Source organism: Odocoileus virginianus, chromosome 34 (assembly GCF_023699985.2).
Source record: "Odocoileus virginianus isolate 20LAN1187 ecotype Illinois chromosome 34, Ovbor_1.2, whole genome shotgun sequence".
In the NCBI taxonomy this organism is placed as follows: Eukaryota; Metazoa; Chordata; class Mammalia; order Artiodactyla; family Cervidae; genus Odocoileus; species Odocoileus virginianus.
Window position 1 is genome coordinate 4,152,923 of NC_069707.1, and position 25,824 is coordinate 4,178,746.

Consider the following 25,824-nt stretch of genomic DNA (forward strand, 5'->3'; position numbering starts at 1 on the left):
TCTTGCCTGGAGAATCCCATGGACAAGGAGCCTGAGGGCTAAAGTCCATGAGGTCACAAAGAGTCAGACACAACTGAAGCGACTTAGCATGCATGCACAAATTAGAGGGGGTGTGTGTGTGTGTGTGTGTGTGTGTGCGCGCGTGCACGCACGCGATGTGCTATGCTTGGTTGCTATGTTTGTGCCCGTGTCTTTTGCAGCCCCATGGACGGCAGTCTGCCAGGTTCCTCTTTCCAAGGGATCTTCCAGGCAAGAAGACAGGAGTGGATTGCCATTTCCTCCTCCAAGGGCTCTTCTCAATGCAAGGATCAAACTCACATCTCCTGCATTGGTTGGCAGATTCTTTACCACTGAGCCATTTGGGAAGCCCACACACACACACACACACACACACACACATTTTCAGAGTCAAATTTAATTTTCTGTTTCTATGCATAATGTAGATATACAGAGAGAATATAAAAATATGGCATACACGAATATCATCTTCAAGTGAATCACCTCATTTAGTCAAATCTATTTTTTTTATTAACAGTCTCTAGATAATCATTTTCTCTACAATTAGTTATTTAATAATGACAAGTAAAATTTCCCAAATGATCACAAGCGTCTAAAAGATGATAAAAACATGTCTATTCACATCGCTTGAATACTTTAGTACTTTGATAGTGCTCTAATTAAATGCTTATTATCATCTCTCTGACATCATATTTATACTTGCTGTCAGTTGGAGAACAAAGTCAGAAGCAAATAGCAAAGGCTCAGTGATCAGGAAGAAATCTTCATCTCTATTCTGGACGAAACCGAAATGAAATGGATACTTTGTTTTGTGATTCTTTCAAAATGGTGCAATGTTCTTGCAACATATAAGCGTAATGTGTATTTTGAGGACTAGTTGAAGAACTGCAACTCTTTAACTAAGCTCTTCTGCAATATTATTTAAGAATGTAGATTTTTCCTAAACTAGGTTGTAATGTGGTTAAATATCCATGCAACCTCGTAGAAAACATCAAAATACAGATCCCTTGGTTTGCTTCAGCATCCAGGGGGCGCCAGTGGTGAAGAATCCACCTGTCAATCAGGAGACACAAGAAACAGGAGTTCAATCCCTGGAAAAGAAAGTGGCAATCCACCCCAGTATTCTTGCCTGGGAAATCCCATGAACTGAGGAGCCTGGAGAGCTACAGTCCATGGGGTCAAAAAGAGTTGGACACGACTGAATGCACATATGCTGCATTGCACTGCACTGTTCTTACCACACACCTGTTTCTTAAAACAATAGCTCTTAGATCAGCCTATACATTTAAAGTGACTTTTCTCATAAAAATATCTTTGATAGATTTCAATGTATTCTCTTTAGAAAATCATTATGTTCATTGAAAAAAGTCACAACAATTGAATAAGAAAAGATTTTTTTTAATTTAATACTGAATATTTGAATTTATAGGCACATGGAAAATGATTACTACATTAGGGTGACAATGAGCCAATATCTCAAAGATTACTTGACTTTTTAATTTGTTTTAAATGCAAAAATTCACTGAGTACATACAAGGAAAGCTCAGAGCCAATTTTAGCATTCTAGTGAAATTCCAATTTAGCTGAACTGATTATTTCAAGGGAATATTACACATTGTAGAACTGTGTTTCTATTAGGTATATGGGTTTTATTTCTAATATGGGTACTTTTTAGCCTTTATAGTTACAACCTAAAGTAGTTGATTTACTAGTCTTGCAAGATAGTTGCTAGTCTTGTTGAAAGATACAGGTTTATCTGGAAAAAAAATTTTGATAGTAAGCATTTGCCTTTACCTACAGGACAACTAAGAACTGATACGTAAGTTGTTTTGTGTCCAAATACCAAGGAGGAATTTACTTGTATTAGTGCTTGGAACATGTAAACATCACATTTCTACCATTTATTGTGTAAGTTTGATTCACTATGCCCCAGAAAAAATTTACTAAAGCTGCAAAAGTGTCTCTGTTGGTTGCTAGTGTACGTCTAAGAACATGAAGTAGTAGTTTTAAGGCAAATTAGATTAGACAACTGGTAATAAATATATATGGGATATATTTGTGAGTTCAAAATGAATACATTTAGAGTTCTACTTTTGGCCCAGAGATAGTAAGATGATCCAGAATTAGCCTTCTATCATTTGCATCTAGAAACTGAGCAAATTACAGACACAGCTATTTTTCAGGCATTACCAAACAGGCAACTCTGACTGATCCCTGGGAGAAAGAGAACATCAGTCAGGGATTTTTGCCAAGAAGCAATTTCCAAAATGCAGCAGAGGCAGGAGGACCTCAAACAGAGCCTGACAACCTTACAGATGTGAGGACAAAAAGCAGAATTTGCAAAGACGGAGTGCCTATAAGACTTGAGGCTAATTTCAGAAAGTAAGGAGTGATGCAGAGGAAGATATCTAGATATCTATATAACAGTCCTAACGCGTCTTCAACAGAGTATCAATCTGTGCATGCGCAGGTAAATCTTCACAGAGATGGACGAGAAAAACTTCTGAGCTCTTTATTGAAAAGAAATGCTGCGTATGTGTGCTCAGTCCTGTCTGACTCTTTGGGACCTTGTGGACGGTAGCCCGCCAGACCCCCCTGTCCGTGGGATTCTCCAGGCAAGAGTACTGGAGTGGGTTGCCATTTTCTCCCCTAGAAGATCTTCCTGACCCAGGGGTGGAACCCATGTCTCCTGCATCTCCAGCATTGCAGGCAGATTATTTACCACCGAACCACAGGGAGAGGTGTGGTAAGAACAATTTTCAGAACTTACATAAAGTTAGCAATCAAAAGAATTCTCTCCTGCAGAATCAGACATTTATATGAAATGCAAAACACCAATAAACTTGAGAAGGAAAATAAAGCTATTACCTTAATTAAAAAACAAACAAACATGATTTTTGGTATCAGATAACAAGGCAATGACCAAGACAGTATATTATTGATGCAAATGTTAGATGACTAGACCAATATAATGTAAAAGGAAATCCAGAAGCAGCTCATACCCTTGAATTTTGATGAAGATGGAACTATAGTTTGGAAGGCATGGCTTTTCATTAAGTTTTCCTGGAACACATGTGCAGTCATGTGGAAAAAAATAAATCTTAATCCCTACCTCACAGAATACACCAAAATCAATTGCAGGATGATTTTACCCTGATATATAAAAAATAAGGTGTTAAAGCTCCTGAAGTGCTTTTCTAGGATGACAGTATATTTATATGAGTGTGGGATATTCGAGATCTTACAGGACAAAATATTCCTAGCACAAAAGGGCAAAAAGGGATGTTTTAGACAACACTAAAATAAGTGTTCATTAAAATATGACTTTGGAAGAGTACACTGGCAAGATGCAAACTTTGAGATGAAATCTGTGGTATATATATATATATTCAGTAAGAACTTGTACCCAGAATACATAAAGACTAACCTCACTCAATAAGACAAAGGTATCCAACCCCAACAGAAAAAAGAAAATTAATACCATGTGAGATAAGAATGAAAAAAGAACATAATTGTTAAATAGGAAAAGACAGAAAATACCAGTCATTGGCTAGGATACAGAGCAACAGAAACCCCATGCACTGATGATAGAGATGTAATCACCAGAGCTGCCTGGGGTCACCGTTTGGCAGCACCTACTAGAGCGGCTTCACACTTGGCCTTGTCATCGGTTCTGCTTCCACAGCACGTACTCAAAACGATGAGTGTGTGTCCCTGCATTCAAAGCGACACAAGTCATGAGAACAGCAGCAAAAAAAAGTATCAATAAATCAAATGTCCATCAGCCATAGGATTTACAAATCCGTATAATACATAGTAAATTGATTAGCTTGAGGCTTGATTCTAATGTATAACAATTCTTTGAATTTGGACAATTCATTTAAATTCTCTAAGCATCAATACTGTATCTGTAAAACAGTCACCGTATTTGTCTGGCTGGATTGCTTAGGTAAAACAAAAACAAACAAAAAAATAAAACCAAAACAAATGTGCGAAAGACGCCTGGAACATAGCACTGTCATTGGCTCCCCTCCCCCAACACTCCAAGAAACTTCTAACTTCATTTACTTGACCAAATTTATCTCTTTCCTTTTGCTTATATTCTAGTTTAGCTGATAGAAGAAATCATAGCTTGAATTCTGAATTTAAACGTTGAAAATTTCCTATGTATACGAACGTGATCTATTTGTGTTTATTCTCTTCTGTTTCTGCCTTCCTAGATCTTTCTCACTTTTCAAACCTACTGCTCATTTTTTTCCTTCAAAGCCATCCTGCCATTTGCTGCCCTTTCTTCTATTCGGATATAGCAATGAATTTCAATTGCAGCACCTATTTCCTTATTCTTGAGCACTTTATTAATAACTCTGATGCTGATGCGTAGGAGGGGAAGATGTTAGATTAACATATCAGAAGACTGAAATCTTTTCTTCAAATATGCATTATTAAAGATATAAGAGAGAAGATTCCCTCACATGAACCCTCCCACTCTTCCCCCTTAAGTGTTGTTCATGTTAATTTGCTAGTAATAGCAGTGTCTGGAGAAACTATTAGCAGCTGGCAGTTTAGTGGGGAGTTTCACTTACAGCTAAAGAAAATTTACTATAAAGATGGAATGGATATCTTGTGATAAAATGCAGTTTAAAGATTTTTAAAAACAAGAGTAGTTTAAAAATACACACTCAAATTTTACTGATTTTGCTTAGAATTTGACATAGATACAAAAATATTAACATATTAATTTAGCAAAATTGCTTTTACCGGTTCTCTATTTTTACACTAAGCACCAGCCACTTCCGAAGAGCCAGTTGTCTGGAACAGCTCAAACACAGTTGTCGGGGGGGAGAGAGGGGTTAAGATAGGCTGGAGCTAGGTTATGACTTTATTTTTATTGTATCTTCTGTTTACAACTGTATTCAAGTGTAACAGATATACAATTAATGGTGCATATTTAATGAGACAGTTTGATGAGTTCTGCCTTATGCATAAATTTGTGAAATGATCACAATTGAGATAAACATCGCCATCACCTTCAAAATTTTCTCTTATCCCATCATAATCCCACCCCACTAACCCACTCTGCCCCATATGCAGATAACCACCATTCCACTCTCTGTCCTCACTGATTGGTCTCCATTTTCTAGAGTTTAAATAAATGAAATCAGACAGTTTGCGCTATTTTTAGTCTGGATTCTTTCACTTGGCATAATTGTTTAATATATGTATCAATAGTTTACCCTTTTATTATTCAGTTCAGTTCAATTCAGTCGCTCAGTCGTGTCCAGCTCTTTGTAACCCCATGGACTGCAGCACACCAGGCCCTGTCCATCACCAACTCCTTGAGGTTACTCAAACTCATGTCCATTGAGTTAGTGATGCCATTCAGCCATCTCATCCTCTGTCGTCCCCTTCTCCTTCCACCTTCAATCTTTCCCAGCATCAGGGTCTTTTCAAATGAGTCATTCTTTGCATCAGGAGGCCAAGTATTGGAGTTTCAGTTTCAGCATCAGTCTTTCCCATGAATATTCAGACTGATTTCCTTTAGGATGGACTGGTTGGATCTCCTTGCAGTTCAAGGGACTCTCAAGAGTCTTCTCTGACACCACAGTTCAAAAGCATCAATTCTTTGGCACTTAGCTTTCTTTATAGTCCAACTCTCACATCCATAGATGACTACTGGAAAAACCACAGCTTTGACTAGACAGAACTTTGTTGGTAAAATAATGTCTCTGCTTTTTAATAAGCTGCCTAACTTGGTCATAGCTTTTCTTCCAAGGAGCAAGCATCTTTTAATTTCATGGCTGCAGTCACCATCTGCAGTATTTGGGAGCACTAAATAAATAAATATATAAAATATCTCACTGTTTCCATTGTTTCCCCGTCTATTTGCCATGAAGTGATGGGACCAGATGCCATGATCTTAGTCTTCTGAGTGTTGAGCTTTAAGGCAACATTTCCACTCTCCTCTTTCACTTTCATCAAGAGGCTCTTTATTTCTTCTTCGCTTCCTGCCATAAGGGTGGTGTCATCTGCATATCTGAGGTCATTGATATTTCTCCTGGCAATCTTGATTCTAGCTTGTGCTTCATCTGCCTGGCATTTCTCATGATGTACTCTGCATATAAGTTAAATAAGCAGGGTGAGAATATACAGCCTTGATGTACTCCTTTCCTATTTGGAACCAGTCTGTTGTTCCATGTCCAGTTCTAACTGTTGCTTCCTGACCTGCATACAGAGTTCTCAAGAGGCAGGTCAGGTGGTCTGGTATTCCCATCTCTTGAAGAATTTTCCACAGTTTATTGTGATCCACACAGTCAAAGTCTTTGGCATAGTCAATAAAGCAGAAGAGGATGTTTTTCTGGAACTCTCTTGCTTTTTCTATGATCCAGGAGATGTTGGTGATTTGATCTCTGATTCCAATGCCTTTCCTAAATCCAGCTTGAACATCTGGATGTTCACAGTTCATGTATTGAAGCCTGGCTTGGAGGATTTTGAGCATTACTTTACTAGCATGTGAGATGAGTGCAATTGTGCATTTGAGCATTCTTTGGCATTGCCTTTCTTTGGGACTGGAATGAAAACTGACCTTTCCCAGTCCTGTGGCCACTGCTGGGTTTTCCAGATTTGCTGGCATATTGAGTGCAGCACTTTCACAGCATCATCTTTTAGGATTGAAATAGCTCAACTGGAATTCCATCACCTCCACTAGCTTTGTTCATAGTGATGCTTCCTAAGGCCCACTTGACTTCACATTCTAGGATGTCTGGCTCTAGGTGAATGATCACACCTTCGTTGTTATCTGGGCCGTGAAGATTTTTTTTTGTATAGTTCTTCTGTGTATTCCTGAAGCCTCTTCTTAATATCTTCTGCTTCTGTTAGGTCCATACCATTTATGTCCTTTATTGTTTTCATCTTTACATGAGATTTTCCCTTGGTATCTCTAATTTTCTTGAAGAGATCTCTAGTCTTTCCCAGTCTATTGTTTTCCTCTATTTCTCTGCAATGATAGCTGAGGAAGGCTTCCTTATCTCTCCTTGCTATTCTTTGGACCTCTGTATTCAAATGGGTATATCTTTCCTTTTCTCCTTTGCCTTTAGCTTTTTGTCTTTTCTCAACTATTTGTAAGGCCTCGTCAGACAAGCATTTTGCCTTTTTGTATTTATTTTTCTTAGGGATGCTCTTGATCCCTGTCTCCTGTCCAATGTCACAAACCTCTGTCCATAGTTCTTCAGGTACTCTGTCTATCAGATCTAATCTTTTGAATCTATTTGCCACTTCTATTGTATAATTGTAAGGGATTTGATTTAGGCCATACTTGAATGGTTGAGTGGTTTCTCCTGTTTTCTTCAATTTAAGTCTGAATTTGGCAATAACGAGTTCATGATCTGAGCCACAGTCAGCTCCCAGTCTTGTTTATGCTGAGTATAGAGCTTCTCCATCTTTGACTGCAAAGAATATAATCGATCTGATTTCGGTATTGACCATCTGGAGAAGACCCAGTTTCCCCCTCAGTCAGTCTCTCCCACCAGGAAGATTTTATTATTGCTGAATTCTTATTCCATTGTGTGGGTATACCAAAATATGTTCACTGGACATTTGGTTTCTCTTTTTGGCTATTATAAATAATACTTTGGCCACTTGATGCAGAGTGACTCACTGGAAAAGGCCCTGATGTGGGGAGATTAAGGCAGGAGGAGAAGAGGGCAGTGGAGGATGAGATGGTTGGATGGCATCACAGGCTCAACAGGCGTAAATCTGAGGAAACTCCGTGAGACGGTGAAGAACAGGGCAGCCTGGAGTGCTATAGTCCATGGGCTCTCCACAGAATTAGCAACTGAACAACGACAAAATTAAATCTAGGATATCACATTTCATTTAAGCAACAAATACCCTAGTTTCTTTTGATCTATAACAGTTTCCGTTTTCTTTCACGACCTGGATTATCTCAAGAATTCTACACCAAGTAATTTATAAAATGTCCATGAGTTATGATTTTGCCTGATATTTTCTTCAACACTAGGCTGGGATTGTGGGCTTTAGAGACAAATACCATTCAGACACTCTTCTAATCATCCTCTATCAGGGCTGCATAAAACCAATGTGAATTAATACTGGGTATTAACTTGGATCACTCAAGGTCATAATAAAGTTACTACTTCCCTTTTTTCATACTCTATTCTTTGGAAATGAATTAGTAAATCCATCTCACGTTCAAAGGGGATTTTTCACATTTTAAGATGAGCTTGTACAGTGGTGTCTCCTTGTGCGTAACAAATGAGCACAATCTGAGCGGCTCATAGCAGCACTGGTTTGCTACCTCTCGGGTCTCAGAGCTCAGGAGTCTGTGGCTTAGCCAAGACTTTGGCTTTTATGGATGCAATTGACTGAGCCTAGGTGTTTTCCATACTGTGGAATCAGATAGAGTTCAGTGTTTCTTCCAAGCCTGTTCAGGTGGTTGGCTGAATTCAGGTCTTTGTGGTTGTAGGACTGACATCTCCATATTCTTGCTGGCTATTGCCCAGAGATTGCCCTGAGCTCTAAGGATACCTCCAAATCTAGCTCTATGGTCCCTCCAGAGGCCATTCACATAGGATGGTTTGCTTTCTTTCAGGCCAGCGGGCCTTCTGCTCCTGCAACTAAGGTCACCAAGATAACATCCCTTTTGGATTAACTCAAAATCAGCTGATAATTAGCTTAATTATGAGAGTGGAATCCACTGTGTTCGCAGGTTCTGCCTACACTCAGAGGGGAACATGCAGGGTATGTGCACCAGAGACAAGAGGGGGGAATCTGTTCAGCCATATTATGTTTCTTGTAACAGTTTGTCTTCCTATTATTAAATTATAAAACTTCTTAATCTGTTCCAGATACAAATCCCCCACCAGATGTGTGTTTTGCAAATATTTCTCCCTGTCTGATGCTTGCATTTTTATTTCTGTAACAATATCTTTGGAAGAGCAAAAATATTTGTCTTACCCAAGGCCATTAAAATTTTCTTGTGTTTTCTCCCAGAAATTCCAAAATGCCAAGGCAATTAAATAAGGAAAGGGAAAATATTTCAATGAAAAGTGCTACAGAAAAATAAACTCTAGTTGAAAAAAAAAATGAATCCATTCTTTACTATACATTTTTTACAGAATTCAAATCAAAACTAACCATATATTGAAATGGAAAACAAAATTTTACTTCTCTATTGATAATACGAAAATTATTTGTGATGAGTTGGATACAAAAATATTGCAACTGTTTTTGATATACTTTCTATCATATAAGAACCCTCACTCTTTTAATAACAATTTGATAGCAAATATTTACTCTGTCCAAATAATGAGGAGAGAATATTGAGGAAAAACAAACAATCTGTGTTCAGTTGAAGCTTGAATTTTAGAGAAGAAACAAGTATTGATGGAATAGACAGATAAGTATAATAAATAAAAATAAATCTATTAAAATTGCATAGGCTTTTATCCTTTGACACAATACTTTCACTAATGTATACAAGATATACTTGGCAATGAGCAAAAATTCCACTTTCTGCTTTCCAGTTGAACTAATATTCCAGCAGATGACAATTATAAACCTGGACGAAAAAATTTAATGATTTGAGAGGACTAGAGAGCAACCAGATATCGGACATAGAAAGGAGGTCTTTTGTATTGTCTTTTATATCTACAGAACACATCACTGTGATTGACACTGTTTATTTCAACAGTTTCCTCTTTATAAGGAATTGTGCTATTTTTCCTTCTGTCTTTTGCTATAACAGAAACAAAGATGCTGCAAAGAATAGCCTGTGCATATGTCACTCGACACTTTTACCAGAGAATCTTTAAGGGAAATTATTTAATGACTTGTCAACAAGTTTAATGCTAGCTATAAGAATTTTTGTGTATGACATTTATGAAGCAAAGTAAGTTCCTTCTATTTCTAATTTATTGAGAGTGTTTATCAAGAATGAATGGTTAGTTCTATCAAGTGATTTTGTTAATGCGTCTATTATGAAAAAATGGGATTTCCCCAATGACTCAGCAGTAAAGAATTTGCCTGCGCTGCAGGAGACAAAGGAGACGCAGTTTCCATCCCTGAGTAGGGAGGATCCCCTAGAGAAGGAAATGCCAATCCACTCTGGCATTCTCGCCTGGAAAATCCCATGCTCAGGGGTGTGTGACAGGCTACAGTCCAAAGGGTCACAAACAGTCAGACACGGCTGAGCAACTGAGCACACACATAAAAAAATAGCTCTAAAATATTACTGAAATTTTAATGAGAGCTCAAAACCAGATAAAGACCTGATCAACAATTTAGTTGATCATTAAACTGCGGTTTTATAAAAATATTTTTGTTCTTGCTATTACTCACTGTCATGTTTAGGGGTTCAGTGGATACAATGCCTGTAAATTTCATGTAACAGTGTTCATTTTGTAGTAACATTAGCATTACTATTCTTGAAATGATTATTTTATGATGAAACAAATATGTAAGTGTGCAATATTAGTAGACACAATGATTTTTCAGGTCGTATAAAAATAGATAAAAATCTAAAGTCAAAACATAAGTAAACATTCCAGAGCAGGACAAACTAATATTATATAAACTCATGAGTTGTCTGCTGTTAAAATGTGTACTGAAAAGGCATATAAGTAGTGACAACTCAAACACTTCCAGCACTTGATCATGATCTCCAGATGACATTTTCCATTAGAGAGAACCAGGAGTGTTTGAAGGAATGTCTGATTTCATGTCAGGAAAACACAGATGAGCCCGGACATCACATTCCTTCAGAAACAAGAAAAGAATGAATGATTAATGAATGGGGTCTTGCCAAAGAGCAAAGGGAGAAAACAGAGTTTGACTCCAAGCAGTTGAAGTTGAGACGATTCAAACGTCAAGAATGCTCCCTATTGCAGGTTTTTAGGGCTAAGAACTCATCATTCGGGAAAATCAATAAAGGGAAATAATTAAGCACGTAACAGACTATTTTCTGGATGAGAAATTGTATATAAGGACTTTTTTTTCTTTTATGAAAAATACAACCAAAAACTGAAGACCTCTGCACAGCAAAAGAAAGCATAAATAAAATGAAAAGACAGCATACTGAAGGGGAGAACACATTTACAAGTCACCTGTCTCCTAGCCCTCCTGAGAAGCTTGAGGCAGAGATGTAGAAAGAGGAGCAGGCCTCTGCAACAGCTGCTGTCAGGAACAAAGCAGATCGCAGAATTCTCGAAGCCCCTGGCCTTCCTGACATTAACTCTTATTTCCTGGATCGTGGGGAAATCTGGGAGGGAAAAGGAGAAGTGAAAGTGTTAGTCACTCAGTTGTGTCCAACTCTTTGTTACACCATGGACTGCAGCCCACCAGGCTCCGCTGTCCATGGGATTTCCCAGGCAAGAATACTAGAGTGGGTTGCCATTCCCTTCTCCAGGGGATCTTCCCAACCCAGGGATCAAACCTGGGTCTGCCTCATTGCAGGCAAATTCTTTACCATCTGAGCTGAGTTAGACTAATAAACCACTTTGGAAATATTTTACTATTTTCACAACTGGCATGGCATATGCTCAGTGAGTTTGAGCTCTTTGACCTTTGAGGTGCACTCTAGAATCTTGAACTGAGCTCCCCATTTGCTTCTAGGTCTCTTAAAGTAAAGACCTGAGAGAAGGCCGTTCTCTCACGGGACAACCTTCCATCCATCTTATCAGAGGAGGCATCCTGTGTTCCTCTCAGGTGACCAGGTGAGCAGACTGAACCCCGCATTGCAGACAGAGCTCTCCCCACAAGTATGACTCGAGGGCAGCCTTGAGGTGGAGGAGTCCTGGCTAGACCGCAGGTCTAAGCTAAAATGTCATGCAATTTACCAGAAGCTCTAACATTTTCAGTAATTGTGTACATGCTCCAGGCATTAATGGAGCAGCTGTTATGATCCTGTTTATCTTTAAATTATGAATTCATTAGCCAGGGAGAAGGAGTGTCATCATCCCCAACCTACAACAACATCCACATCCGCATGTTCCCTGATTTATAAGTGACAGCTTCGGAATTCATGTCAGTTTATATATGTGTGTGCGTATGTGTGTTAGTCACACAGTCGTGTCTGACCCTCTGCGACCCTAAGGATTGTAGTCTGCCAGGCTCCTCTGTCGGTGGAATTCTCCAGGCAAGAATATTGGAGTAGGTAACCTTTCCCTTCTCCAGGGGATCATCCTAACCCAGAGATCAAACCCGTGTCTCCTGCATTGCAAATAGATTCTTTACCTTCTGAGCCTCCAGGGAAGCCCTGTCATGTTATATAAAACCATCTAAATGAAGTACTGTTTTCAAGATATTCAGGAGCCTATGTTGTGGGCAAAGTATTTAGACACACAGGAAAGAGCTGTATGCTTTAGACCCATCCTCTGCCTTCTGGAATCCCTCTAGGGATTAGGAGGAATCACTGCGGAATGAGTCGGGGGACGCGAGGAGCAAAGCAGGACCCAAAGAGCTTTGTCAGAACCCTCAGGTAAAGGCAGCTTCGCACAGACCGGAAGATGAGCAACATCAGCAGTTAGGAGGCAGGAGCCGTGGGAACAGGCACAACAGCTGCTCGTGAGTGGCCTGGAAGTCAGCTATCCGCTGGATAGAAGCTCATGGAAAAGTGCTCAGAAAGTGAGTCAAAGCTTGGCTAGTGGCTCCAGGCAACACATGGACATGAGTAATGAGGATGACAAGAGACAAGATGTTTTACGGACACAGGTCTGGAGAAGTAACTGGCACCCACTGCGGTCATTCTCCCCTGGAAAATCCCGTAACAGAGGAGCCTGGTGGGCTACAGCCGTGGAGTCGCAAAGAGAACACCGCTTAGCAACTGGGCACGCACACGGACACACACACACACACACACACACACACACACACACACACTCGGACAAACACACAGACACACACACGGACACCGGTAGGGGCTCCCAATGAATGGGAGCCCACACACCTCACTCCAGCGAGTGATGCAGATACCCACTGAAGAGATGGGTCCTTGACTTAGGATCCCTCAAGTGCAGAAGCTAAGAAGATCTGTGGAAGACGCTCGAGGGTATTTAGGAAGGACTGGGTTTCAGACATAAGCAAATGGAGATGCAGATGTTTGGAAACTGTAAAACTCATTCATGTAGCTACTGCCATATTTGTAATTCCTGGAGAGGGAAGATGATTAGAATTCAGTTTCCTGTTAATAAAATAGAAAAATTAATAATTAGAAAGGTGCCATTTACAGTAGCTATAAAAATTTTAAGGTAACCTGAAATAATTTTTTTAATGCAAGTCTTTTTCCAAGGAAATTTTAAGACTCAATTGAAATTCATTTAAGAATACCTAATTAAATAGACATACCATATGATTGCATATAAAGCCTATCATAAAAAATTTCATTTCTCCCCAACTTGATCCATTACTCCAATAAAAATTTCAGTAAAGGATTTTGTGTAAATTAATAAGCTGAACAAATGGCCAAAGTTAGAAAGACATTCTAAAGAAGAAAGCGAAAAATGTGAAGTAAAGCTTGCCAATATGGTGAGCACGAAAAGTTATCTTCCTGTGGTTTTAATTTACATTTTTCTGATTACTAAAAAGGTTGAACAAATACTCATATTTTTGCTCTTTATTTTTTTCTCCTGTGAGATGCCAAGTTATTTGCTCTTTTCTCAACTGGGTGATTTGTTTTTTCTTTCTGAGCCATAGAAATCCCTTTAAATATTCCTGATTTAAAAATCTTTTCAGTCATAGTTAGGTAAATATTTTCTGTTAGCTTGTGGCTTGTTCTCTAACTCTCTTCATGGTACTTTTCAATGTACAAGTATCTGTGATACAATGGAATTATCTTTCCGTTAATATTCAGTGCTTTCAAAATGTGTTTTTTATTGTATATTCATCAAGATTTCCTTAAGCTATGTTTTACATTTTGAAAATACTGACTTTAAATTTTAAGTTACTGCATGTCATTTATTTTTGCTTAACATATAAGGTAAGAACATAGTTTCATTTCCCATATAGATAATTAACTTTCAGCATCATTTACTGAATATCTCCCCTTTCTGCCTGAAGTATAATAGTGACTCTTATTGCTGTTTAGTTCCTAAGCGTGCCTGACTCTTTGGGACTCCATGGGCCGTAGCCCGCCAGGCCCCTTGTCCACAGGATTTCCTTGACAGGAATACTGGAGTGGGTTGCCATTTCCTTCTCCAGGGAATCTTCCCAACCCAGATATCAAACCACATCTCCTGTGTTGGCGGATTCTTTGCACTGAGCCACTGGAAAGCCCCATTACTGCCTCTGTTGTCCATTCGCTAAGCTGAGCCTGCCTCTCTGCGACCTCATGGACCGCAGCATGCCAGGCTCCTCGTCCCTCACTGTCTACCAGAATCTACCTAAATTCGTGTCCACTGAATCGGTGATGCCATCCAACCATCTCAGTCTCTGCTGCCTTCTTCTCCTCCTGCCTTCAACCTTTCCCAGCATCAGGGTCTTGTCAGTAAGTCGGCTGTTTGCATCGTGGCCAAAGTACTGAAGCTTCAGCTTCTGCGTCAGTCCTTCCCTGATTATTCAGGGTTAATTTCCTTTAGGATTGACTGGTTTGATCTCTTTCTTGTTCAAGGGACTCTCTAACATGCAGCTAATCTCCACGTAAGTATGGACCTGTTTCTGATTTATTTCTGCTTTATGTCTCTACCTCTGCATAAATACTGTAAGGTCTTAATTTGCATATCTTTTTAAAATGTGACTACTAGGAAATTTTAAATTATATATGTGGCCTGTATCATACTTCTACTTAACAGCACTGATGTAGTCTTAGTAACTGCCTCTTATTTTGCAAACCTTAAACCATTAATTCTTTTTCCTTTTATTGTCCTGCTGGAATTTTCTGAACTGTGTTGGATAGATGCAGTAGTCAGAGGCAATCAGTTTTGTCCCTGGTTATATAGAAACATGTTTAATATTTTACCATTAACTAAGATGTAGTGGCAAGAAAGATTTACACGGGGATGAATTTTTTCTTCTATTTCTAAACTATTAGGTGTTTTTTTTTTTTTTTGCCTTATTTTAAATCATTAGTGGATGCTTAAAAATATCTAATACTTTTTTCTGCATTAATATATTTGATTATTTTCTAATGCTGAATCAACCTATTTTTCCTAAAATTCACCCAACTTGGTCAAAATGCTATCTTTTTTTTTATTAAATAAAATTTAATTGGCTATAGAGTATAAAAGATTTATAAGAGGAAATGTTTATTAAAATCAGAAGAATAATTACTTTGGTAATATAAACTATCCAGAAGACAGAATTTATCTTCTTAATACATTATTAGATTTTATTTATTAAAATATTTTAAAGACTTTGGTATTCATGCTCATAACTGAGTGAGTTTAGCCTGAAATTTTAAATGATGTTGTTCCCCGGGTGGTACACACACAGTCAGACATACACACGGCATTCTTATTGTTTTACAAATAATATACTTATCCTCACATTTCTCTGACCAAAATTCTTTATTATGCCTCAGACCTTCCTCTGGGATAATTTTCCTCCTCTTAAAACATATCCTTTAGAATTTTATCAGAAAGCGGTTAAGTATAACTTTTTAAATTTTTGCTTGAAATTAAAATTACTTTTTACTCTTGAAAGTTCAGTTCAGTTCAGTTGCTCAGTTGTGTCTTGAAAGTTAGATTTGCTAAATTTAGAATTCAGAGTTGAGATCTCTTCACCGTTATCATACTGAAGAGAGCAGAACTATTCTTTTTGGCTTCTGTTTCTACTGTCGGTATGTCATTATCAGTCTTCTGGCCGGTTTTTGGCAGACAATTTATTTTTTCTCTAGTCCCTTTTCTTTGTGTTTGGAGTTCAGCTGTTTGATTATGATAGTCTTAGGTGCACATCTTGAACCTTTTGTATTTTATCATATTAAAAATGATCAGTCTGTGTCTCATCGTTTTGTTCAGCCCTTCTCTTATTATCTTTTTCCTAGATCTGGAATAAGACATATATTTAATCGTATTCTTATATGTCACTGAAATCTTTTTATGCTTCATCTTACTTTCTTATAAAGGACTTATTTGGACTCACTACTTCAGCCTAGTTTAGTTCAGTTCAGTCGCTCAGTCATGTCCGACACTTTGAGACCCCATGGACTGCAGCACGCCAGGCCTCCCTATCACCGGAGTTTACTCAAACTCATGTCCATTGAATCGGTGATGCCATCCAGCCATCTCATCCTCTGTCATCTCCTTCTCCTCCTGCCTTCAATCTTTTCCCAGACTCATTCAGGGTCTTTTCAAATGAGTCAGCTCTTCACACCAGGTGGCCAAAGTATTGGAGCCTAGTACATCTTCAGCCTAGTACATCGTCTTTCTTCTGATTTGTCTAAAATGCTATTTAGTCCATCCACTGAGTTTCTGATTTACAGGAGTGTTCATGCATCTGCAATTTATTCTGAAGAGCTGTATTTATTTCTTTATCAAACACACCTGCTCACCTAGGACAGTATTTTATTTTTTTATTCTATTTGTATTCCCTTTTCATTCCTTTCTGAATATTTAAATATTTATTATATATTTTCTATTGGACAATTCCAGTATGTACAACAAGTCTTCTCTGAGGATTTGTATCAGTTCAGATCTGTATTTTAAGGTTTTTTTTTATTTTGTATGTTTAGCTGTCATGAACCAATATGTTTTCTTCATCATATTTTCAGAAATAAAATTTACTCAATTACTTTTAGAAAAAACTTTATTTTAATAAAATACTTAGGCTTGTTCATGTGTACTCAGTCAATCACTTGTGTCTGACTCTTTGTGACCCCAAGGACCCACCACGTTCCTCTGGCTATAGAATTTCCCAGGCAAGAATACTAGAGTGAGTTGCATTTGCTCCTCAAGGGAATCTTCTTGACCCAGGGATTAAAAAATTGGCTTAAAAGTCAACATTCAGAAACTAAGATCATGGCATCCAGTCCCATCACATTATGGCAAATAGATGGAGGAACAATGAAAGCAGTGACAGACTTTATTTTCTTGAGTTTCAAAATCACTGCAGATGGTGACTGCAGCCATGAAATTAAAAGACGCTTGCTCCTTAGAAGAAAAGTTATGACAAACCCAGACAGCATATTAAAAAGCAAAGACAAAGGTTCATATAGTCAAAGCTACGGTTTTTCCAGTGGTCATGTATGGATGTGAGAGTTGGACCATAAACAAGGCTGAATGCCAAAGAACTGATGCTTTTGAACTGTGGTGTTGGAGAAGACTCTTGAGAGTCCCTTGAACTGCAGGGAGATCAAACCAGTCAATCCTAAAGGAAACCAATTCTGAATATTCACTGGAACATCTGATGCTGAGGCTGAATACTTTGGCCACCTGATGTGAAGAGCCAGTTCATTAGAAAAGACCCTGATGCTGGGAAAGATTGAAGGCAGGAGGAGAAGGGGACGACAGAGGGTGAGATGGTGGGATGGCATCACTGACTCAATGGACGTGAGTTTGAACAAGTTCTGGGAGACGGTGAAGGACGGGGGGCCTGGCGTGCTGCATCCACGGGGTCTCAAAGAGTCAGACATGGCTGCGTGACTGAGCCGTATCAACAGGGAACTAGGATCCCGCAAGCTGCCCTGTGTGCCAAAAAACAAATACGTTTAAAGAAATAAAAAGTGTCAAGCCTGCAAAGTAAATGTTTCTTGGAATGTGAGGCATTTATTTTCCTCTTTAAATTAGTATTTCTTGACCAGAAGCCCTGGCTGTTCTTGAACTCCCATTTCAAAATTTAAATATTGAACCAGTAATTTTAAGTAGCATGAGCTCTGTTTATGATTTTGTTCACTCATCATATAGGAAAAAATGTGTTTATACGTTTTAGATAAAATGCCTGTGTTATGGTTTTGCTAAATGACACAAATAGATGTAAGCAAAATGTAAATTAAGTATGATTTTCATTATGTTTTAATCCCATAGATCTTTCTATGAAAAAGGAAATTTAAAAGTTACTGTTTTTCCATTTAAATTCTTCATTCTGTGTCAGTTTTAATACATCTTCTCCGTGCTGACATAACAAATGTTCTCTAGTAGCTACTGGGTATTGTAATCTTATTCATAAAGAAATTCTAAAAAGTTACATCCAGTGAGAACACAACACCCACTGGCTTTTTGAGATGGCAACTGGTTGACTTTCTATAGACCCCATAAATCCAATGAAACAGAAAAAAGTTGCCCCGTTTAGTTCCAGAACACATTTAATTAAAGTCCTGCCCTTTAGAAATCTGTTCCTTAAAATGGCACCAACTTGGAGACATACCTCACAAATCTGGGGAGGAATGCACGCTTTTCCTATGTGTGTGACTTCTGGGTAACAGAGGAGAGGACTCCAGGGTAAAGGGCAGAAGAGAAGTCGTATTTTCCATTGATTATCCCACTTGGGGTTGAGAAATATCCATGGGAAGTCTTTGATACTAAATGACGGTCCCCCTAAAAGCAGAGGAAGACTTCACAGTTCATTTTTTGTCTCCTTCTGCAGTGTTCTTTAGAAAATATTAGAAAGTAACGATTTCAGGAGATAAGTAAATCACACATATTTACACATCAAAACCAATGAACATAGCAGTTACATAGCAAACCTTCAAGGGAGCATCAGATTTTTTTTAAATCCCCATAAAGTTTAAGGTGTAGTGAGTGAATGTCAGCCACTGCTGTTGCGCCATCACTGATACCGTCACACGGGAAACACACAGAAAGACCTCCTGAGTCAGGGCCAGAGGGGAACATTTTCCAGGCAGGAAGGAATCTTTAGTCCTTTTTCAGTTTAGCCAAGAAGAGGTTTCCACTTTCCCTTCTCTGCCTCCTGAGAAAAGTATTTATAGATATTTGAGAGAAGCATATTTTTAAAGCGTATTACCGGATTCCGGTTACGGTAAGAGGGCTGCACTTCTCGCTTTGTGGCATCAGGGACACAGAGTTGGGCAAAAGAATGAGCAAAGAAAATGTTTGCAGTGTTTGAAATAAATCTTGGGTTGTGTAATTTTAGAACATTTTTAATAAGACTTGCTATTTGGAAGGGAAATTAGAATACAAAGATAAGAGAGATACAAATAAATCAAAATTATTTGTTACAATACCACTTAGAACTATTGTTGATAGTTTGATGTCTCTTATTCCAGATTTTCATATTCATCTATTAAGATATTTAAATATCTACATATACCCCAATCCGCCTATCATGAAAAAATAGCCATATTAGATATCCTGTTTTATAGCCTGCCTTTTTTTAACTTGAAAATATGTAGCATACAGCCACGGTTTTCTCGGAAACAAATGCAGAATTTTCTCAACATTTTAAATCATTACATATTGTTCCATTTTATGGTATCTATCTGTCTGTCTATCTATCTATCTATACCTATAGAATCCACCTGCAATGCAGGCAACCTGTTCCATTCTTGGGTCAAGAAGATCCCCTGGAGAAGGGGTGGCAACCCACTCCAGTGTTCTAGCCTGGAGAATTCCATGGACAGAGAAGCCTGGTGGGCTATGGTCCAGGTAGTAGTATGGAGTCAGACCCCACTGAGTAACTAAAACTTTCACTTTTTCACATAAAAATAGAAACAGAGATGTATAAATTAGAGCTATGTTATATAAATACATTTTTGTATTTAATAGTAATTTGTATTCTCATAGACACAGATGCAGGGTTTGGAGAGTTCAGATGCAAATGTTGTTAAGGTTAGGCAGTAGAAGAGTGGAAGAAACAATTTAAGAAAAAATTATTGGGCGTGTATAAAATTAGATTATTATTAAAAAGTCATGTCTGTATAAGTGTTTTAATTTATAGAGCAAGAATTTTACACTGAATTTAAGATGGTAAAGAACCAGAAGAGAAAAGCAATTTTGTTTCTTGGACCAAATTTTTTCCCTTGTGGAATCTGAAGTTCCGTGTGTGGAGATTTCTGCATAACCTGTCTCTATTTCTATCTATTGTCAAAATCCCAAATTAAACCACCTGGTGGATAAAACAGTAATTAGCAAGAGTTTACTGTGTACATAGGAAAGTCTGCAACCTGGGAGCTTTCAAATCCAAAACTGATAGGAAGCTCATGATACGAAGGGCATGACATTACAAGATGCATTGTAAAGTAAAGGAGGGTGTTGTTCAACATTTACAGGGATTGGTTATCACAGCACACTTTTCAGACAGCAGGGAACTGTTTAAAAATGATTATCTTATACCATTTGAGAAAGACGAATTTACTTTCCTGTATGATTACCAGAGGCATTTACAAGAAATGACGTAAGTTAAGTTAGTTTATGTTCATGAAATATGTAGATTTATTTTTGCTCATGTGGTTCAAATGGTTTTGTCTCCTTGGGAGACTGTCAAGCCTGCTCTCCATTTTATTTTATTTTAACCCCATCGATACATGCTCTAAAACTTTGGGCAACATTTAATTTGTTTTCATATTTTCACCGGATCTCCCCCATGGATTCTTCAGGCTTCCTCACAGCATGGTTTCTGGATTTCCAAGGTCAACAACCTAAGAGAGTCAGGGGCATGGCACTTTCACGACCTAGCCTCAAAAGTCACTTAGCGTCGATTCTGGTGTCCCCTAATGTTCAAGACAGTCACTATGCTCAGCCTACTTTTAAGGGGAAGGAAATACACCTCATCTTTTGTTCAGGAAGTGCAAAATTCTAGATACACATGCAGTGCATTTTTACAAAGATTTTGGAAAACACAACCTGTCATACACATCATCTCAGTGAACAGATATTTCACAACAGCCTGGAAAGTAGAGAACATCTTCATAGTTTGTCATAGTTTCTCTGTTGCATGAGTGAGACCAGAAAGAAGAGGTCCATTATTTCCTAAATGTATTTTTAACATCTTTTTGTTTAGAAGAGCATTGGCATTGTGAAATAATGAAATCATTACCTGAAGCTTAGATACAAAATTTAAAGGTGATCTAGATTTTTAACATTTTGGTAGCTATTGAATTGGCATAGAGTTATAAAGATCTAAAGAGAGGAGGCATTTTTAATTTTTTTCTTATTTTGTATCGGGGTACAGACAGTTAACAAACAAGGTTGTGATAGCTTCACGTGGACAACAAAGGGACCCACCCACACGTACACAGGTCTCCGTTCTCACTCAAACCGCCCCCCATCCAGGTTGACACATGACATTGAGCAGAGGCCCCTGACCTGCACAGGAGATCCTTGCTGATTGCCCATTTTAAATATGACAGCGTGTACATGTCCATCCCAAACTTTCTAAGCATCCCTTCCCCCATCTTTTGCTCAGTGCCTACTTTAGTGCCGGACAATGATAGATACAAATGCACTCTTTTAGGTATCCGGATTCCTGCTATCATCAACCCAGTGTTCAGTTACAGTGCATGCGCAGCGATGATGGGAACTGTCCCTGTGTTCCCGAAACCTCTGTCAATTACTCACATGGAAAATAGCCTTGACTTCTTCAAGAGATATTTATAGCTGAGCTTTATGTGATTTTGACACCTGAGACTAAAAGACTGAGATATGAGTCCAAGAAACTCTGTTCAATCATAGGCATTTTTTTTTTTTTAATAAATGCTGAAAAGGAACCTGAACACTTAACGTGCTTTCTTAGCTTCAATAAGCACCAGGCCTCTGGAAGGGCTTTCTACTCCTGACCCCTTCAAACCAGCCATTGTTGGTTGAAGCACCTGCCACTCTTCCAACAGACCTTGAATAGAGAGGTTTTTCAAATCCTCTATAGAGCTAACTTAGTTGAATCTATTAGCTCCTAATAGACACAGACTGTCTTTAAATAAAAACATGGTATTTCACAATAGCTCTTGCCTTATGCCTCTCCCAATTGAGTTGCTAAAGACCACTTCTCTGGAGTGATATTTCTTCTGTTGCAATGAAAAAAGTCATACTTCCTCTTTTGAAATATCTAACATTCTGACCTGAAACTACCACTGCACACTCTCCACTTTCTATTCAGTATCTTTGTCAAGAGAAAGAATGAAGTCCTTTTTCTTAAACTAAGTTCAGTCAGTTCAGTCACTCAGTCATGTCCGACTCTGAGACCCCATGAATCGCAGCACTCCAGGCTTCCCTGTCCATCACCAACTCCCCGAGTTTACTCAAACTTACCTCCATTGAGTCAGTGATGCCATCCCACCATCTCATCCTCTGTCATCCCCTTCTCCTCCTGCCTTCAATCTTTCCCAGCATCAGGGTCTTTTCAAATGAGTCAGCTCTTTGCATCAGGTGGCCAAAGTATTGTTGTTTCAGCTTCAAAATCAGTCCTTCCAAAACACCCAGGACTGATCTCCTTTAGGATGGACTGGTTGGATCTTCTTGCAGAACAAGGGACTCTCAAGAGTCTTCTCAAACACCACAGTTCAAAAGCATCAATTCTTTGGTGCTCAGCTTTCTTTACAGTCCAACTCTCACATCCATACATGACTACTGGAAAGACCACAGCTTTGATTAGACAGACCTTTTTGGCAATACTTTGCTTTATAATATGCTATCTAAGTTGGTCATAACTTTTCTTCCAAGGAGCAAGTGTCTTTTAATTTCATGGCTGAAGTCACCACCTGCAGTGATTTTGGAGCCCCCAAAAATAAAGTCTCTCAGTCTTTCCATTGTTTCCCCATCTATTTGCCATGAAGTGATGGGACCAGATGCCACAATCTTAGTTTTCTGAATGTTGAGTTTCAAGCCAACTTTTTTACTCTCCTCTTTCACTTTCATCAAGAGGTTCTTTAGTTCTTCTTTGCTTTCTGCCATAAGGGTGGTGTCATCTGCCTATCTGAGGTTATAGATATTTCTCCCAGCAATCTTGAGTCCAGCTTGTGCTTCATTCAGTCCAGCATTTATCTTGATGTACTCTGCATATAAGTTAAATAAACAGGGTGACAATATATAGCCTTGATATACCCCTTTCCCAATTTTGAACCAGTCTGTTTTTCCATGTCCTATTCTAACTGTTGCTTCTTGACCCACATATAGATTTCTCAGGAGGCAGGTAAGGTGGCCTGGTATTCCCACTCTTGAAGAATTTTCCACAGTTTGTTGTGATTCACATAGTCAAAGTCTTTGGCATCATCAACGAAGCAGAAATATATGATTTCCTCAAATTATCTTGTTTTTTCTATGATCCAATGGATGTTGACAATTTGATCTCTGGTCCCTCTCCCTTTTCTAAATCCAGCTTGAACATCTGGAAGTTCTTAGTACATGGACTGTTGAAGCCTAGCTTAGAGAATTTTGAGCATTACTTTGCTAGTGTGTGAGATGAATGCAATTGTGCAGTAGTTTGAACATTCTTTGGCATTGCTTTTCTTTGGGATTGAAATGAAAACTGACCTTTTCCAGTCCTGTGGCCACTGCGGTGTTTTCCAAATTTGCTGGCATATTGAGTGCAGCATTTCAACAGCATCTTATTTTAGGATTTGAAATAACTCATTGGAATTCCATCACTTCCATTAGCTTTGTTCATTGTGATGCTTCCTCAGGCCCACTTGACTTCACATTCCAGGATGTCTGACTCTATGGGAGTGATCAAACCCTCCTGGTTATCTGTGTCATGAAGATCTTTTTTGTACAGTTCTTCTGGGTATTCTTGCCACCTCTTCTTAATATTCTCTGCTTCTGTTAGGTTCTTCATTTCTGTCCTTTATTGTGCCCATCTTTGCATGAAATGTTCTTTTGGTATCTTTAATTTTCCTGAAGAGTTCTCTAGTCTTTCCCACTCTATCATTCTCCTCTATTTCTTTGAATTGATTGCTTAGAAAGTCTTTCTTGTCTCTCATCGAAATTCTTTGGATCTCTGCATTCAGATGGATATATCTTTTCAGAGTCCCTGAAGAACTATGAATAGAGGTTTGTAACATTGTACAGGAGGCTGTGATCAAAACCATTACCAAGAAAAAGAAATGCAAACAGGCAAAATGTTTGTCTGAGGAGGTCTTACAAATAGCTGAGAAAAAAAGAGAAGTGAAAGGCAAAGAAGATACATTTATCTGAATGAAGAGTTCAAAGAATAGCAAGGAGAGATAAGAAAGCCTTCCTCAGTGATCAGTGCAAAGAAATAGAGGAAAGCTGTCACTAACAGTGACAATAGCATATCCTTTGTCATTTGTTTAAAGATAGAATTTTTGAGTGTTGCTTTACTTCTTATAGAATTCTTAGCATGTCATAATTGTTACATGTCTAATGTGAACTGCTGTTCTATGAATATTCCGCTCAGTTCAGTCACTCAGTCATGTCTGAGTCTTTGCGACCCCATGGACTGCAGCACGCCAGGCTTCCCTGTCCATCACCAAGTCCCAGAGCCTGCTCAAACTCAGGTCGATCGCTTCGGTGATGCCATCCAACCATCTCATCCTCTTCTCCTCTCCTCCTGCCCCCTGTCGTCCCCTCCTCCTCCTGCCTATGTTTCTTATTGAAATCAGGTAATTATCAATTTCCCTTCTTTCTTCATTTCATTGATCTTCATTTTCAGAGTGCCGCTTGTGTGATCTGCTGAGCAGACTAGAAGAAGCTGAAGGTTCCACTAAGAAAACGTCTTATGGTCTATGAAAGCTTTTGCCATTTGTCTGTTTCATTTTTTTTTTCCTTTTATTCTAGTGATTTTTCCCTCTTTGTTAATGGCCAAAAGACCTCCATCTCATGGAAGAGTCTGATTTCCAAATACCCAGGTGAAATATTCTAGGATCTGATGGCCTCTTTTTCGCTCCTAAAAATATGTGATGATGTGGCTTTAATTTTGGAAACTCGACACAATCATAGGGCTTCCCAGGTGGCTCAGTGTAGGAGACGAAAGAGACACAGGTTCTATCCTGGATAAGGATGACCCCCCGGAATAGGAAATAGCAAGCTGCTCCAGTACTCTTGCCTGGGAAATCCCATGGACAGAGGAACCTGGTGGGCTACACTCCATGGGGTCACAAAAGTGTTGTCACTTTGTGGTGACAGAAACATACAATCATGTGACTTTAAAGGCAACATAACGAGGTTCATTGAAGACACAGAGAATTCCGTTTAATAGAGTTGTAACTCAGGAAAGTGGGAGAGCACATAGTAAAAGTGTGGTAATAAATGTAGCGAATATGAGACTGCCTTATAAACTGTTGAGTGCTGTATAAATATCAGCTTGCATGATGACAGTAAAAATTAATAGTTTCAGTTAAGAAGCTCACTCTCCAAGGAGACATTTACCACAAGGGGATACACCCATATAAAATGCCAAGAGATCTAATGGAACACATCCAATTTTCTCATTATTTTTCTAAGAATGAGGCAAGGATTGTCCATAAGTAGGCCTTTGAACAAGTGGGATGCATATAGTTGGGGACAACCACAAGGAAATCCTTAATTCCTCTCACCAGCCCTTTAAACCTTCATGATGAAGTATCTCAAGTAGGTTCATTTGCAATTCTGGTCACCCGCTAGATAACAAATCATTCTCAGAACTGAAGTCACACAAGCTGTATGATTCCTGTAATTAATCTATAATAATGAAAACCCTGAATTTCATTATCAGCAAAGCTTCCTTCTTGCTGATTTCATTCAGACAGAAACTCTGCAGAGATGAACGTGAAATGCCAGCTCCCTCCCTCTTTCAAACCTTGGCCATTCCCACCAGGATTGGGGTGGAAAGGATATGTAAAGTACAGAAAAATATTACCTGAGTATAATGTTATGATGTGCTACAAGTGAACATTTGATGTTGACTCCTCGGAAATCTACTGGAAACATGCAACTGTGCTTCCTGCGATGTGGACACTGCGTCTCCTATGACTGA

General features: G+C 38.7%; 1 long non-coding RNA gene across 3 annotated transcripts; it reads right to left on the reverse strand.

Moving 5' to 3' along the window:
* Positions 1-537: 537 nt before the first annotated feature.
* Positions 538-25,824, reverse strand: LOC110123283 (uncharacterized). 3 transcript variants are annotated; one of them, XR_002309488.2, is made up of 5 exons: positions 25,708-25,824; positions 18,328-18,497; positions 13,010-13,213; positions 11,139-11,293; positions 538-1,071 (listed from the first exon to the last, which is right to left on the reverse strand). It is a non-coding gene; the product is annotated as an uncharacterized lncRNA (long non-coding RNA). The 3 variants fall into 3 exon arrangements; XR_002309485.2 differs by lacking the exon at positions 538-1,071 and adding an exon at positions 10,572-10,791; XR_002309489.2 differs by lacking the exons at positions 538-1,071; positions 18,328-18,497 and adding an exon at positions 10,572-10,791.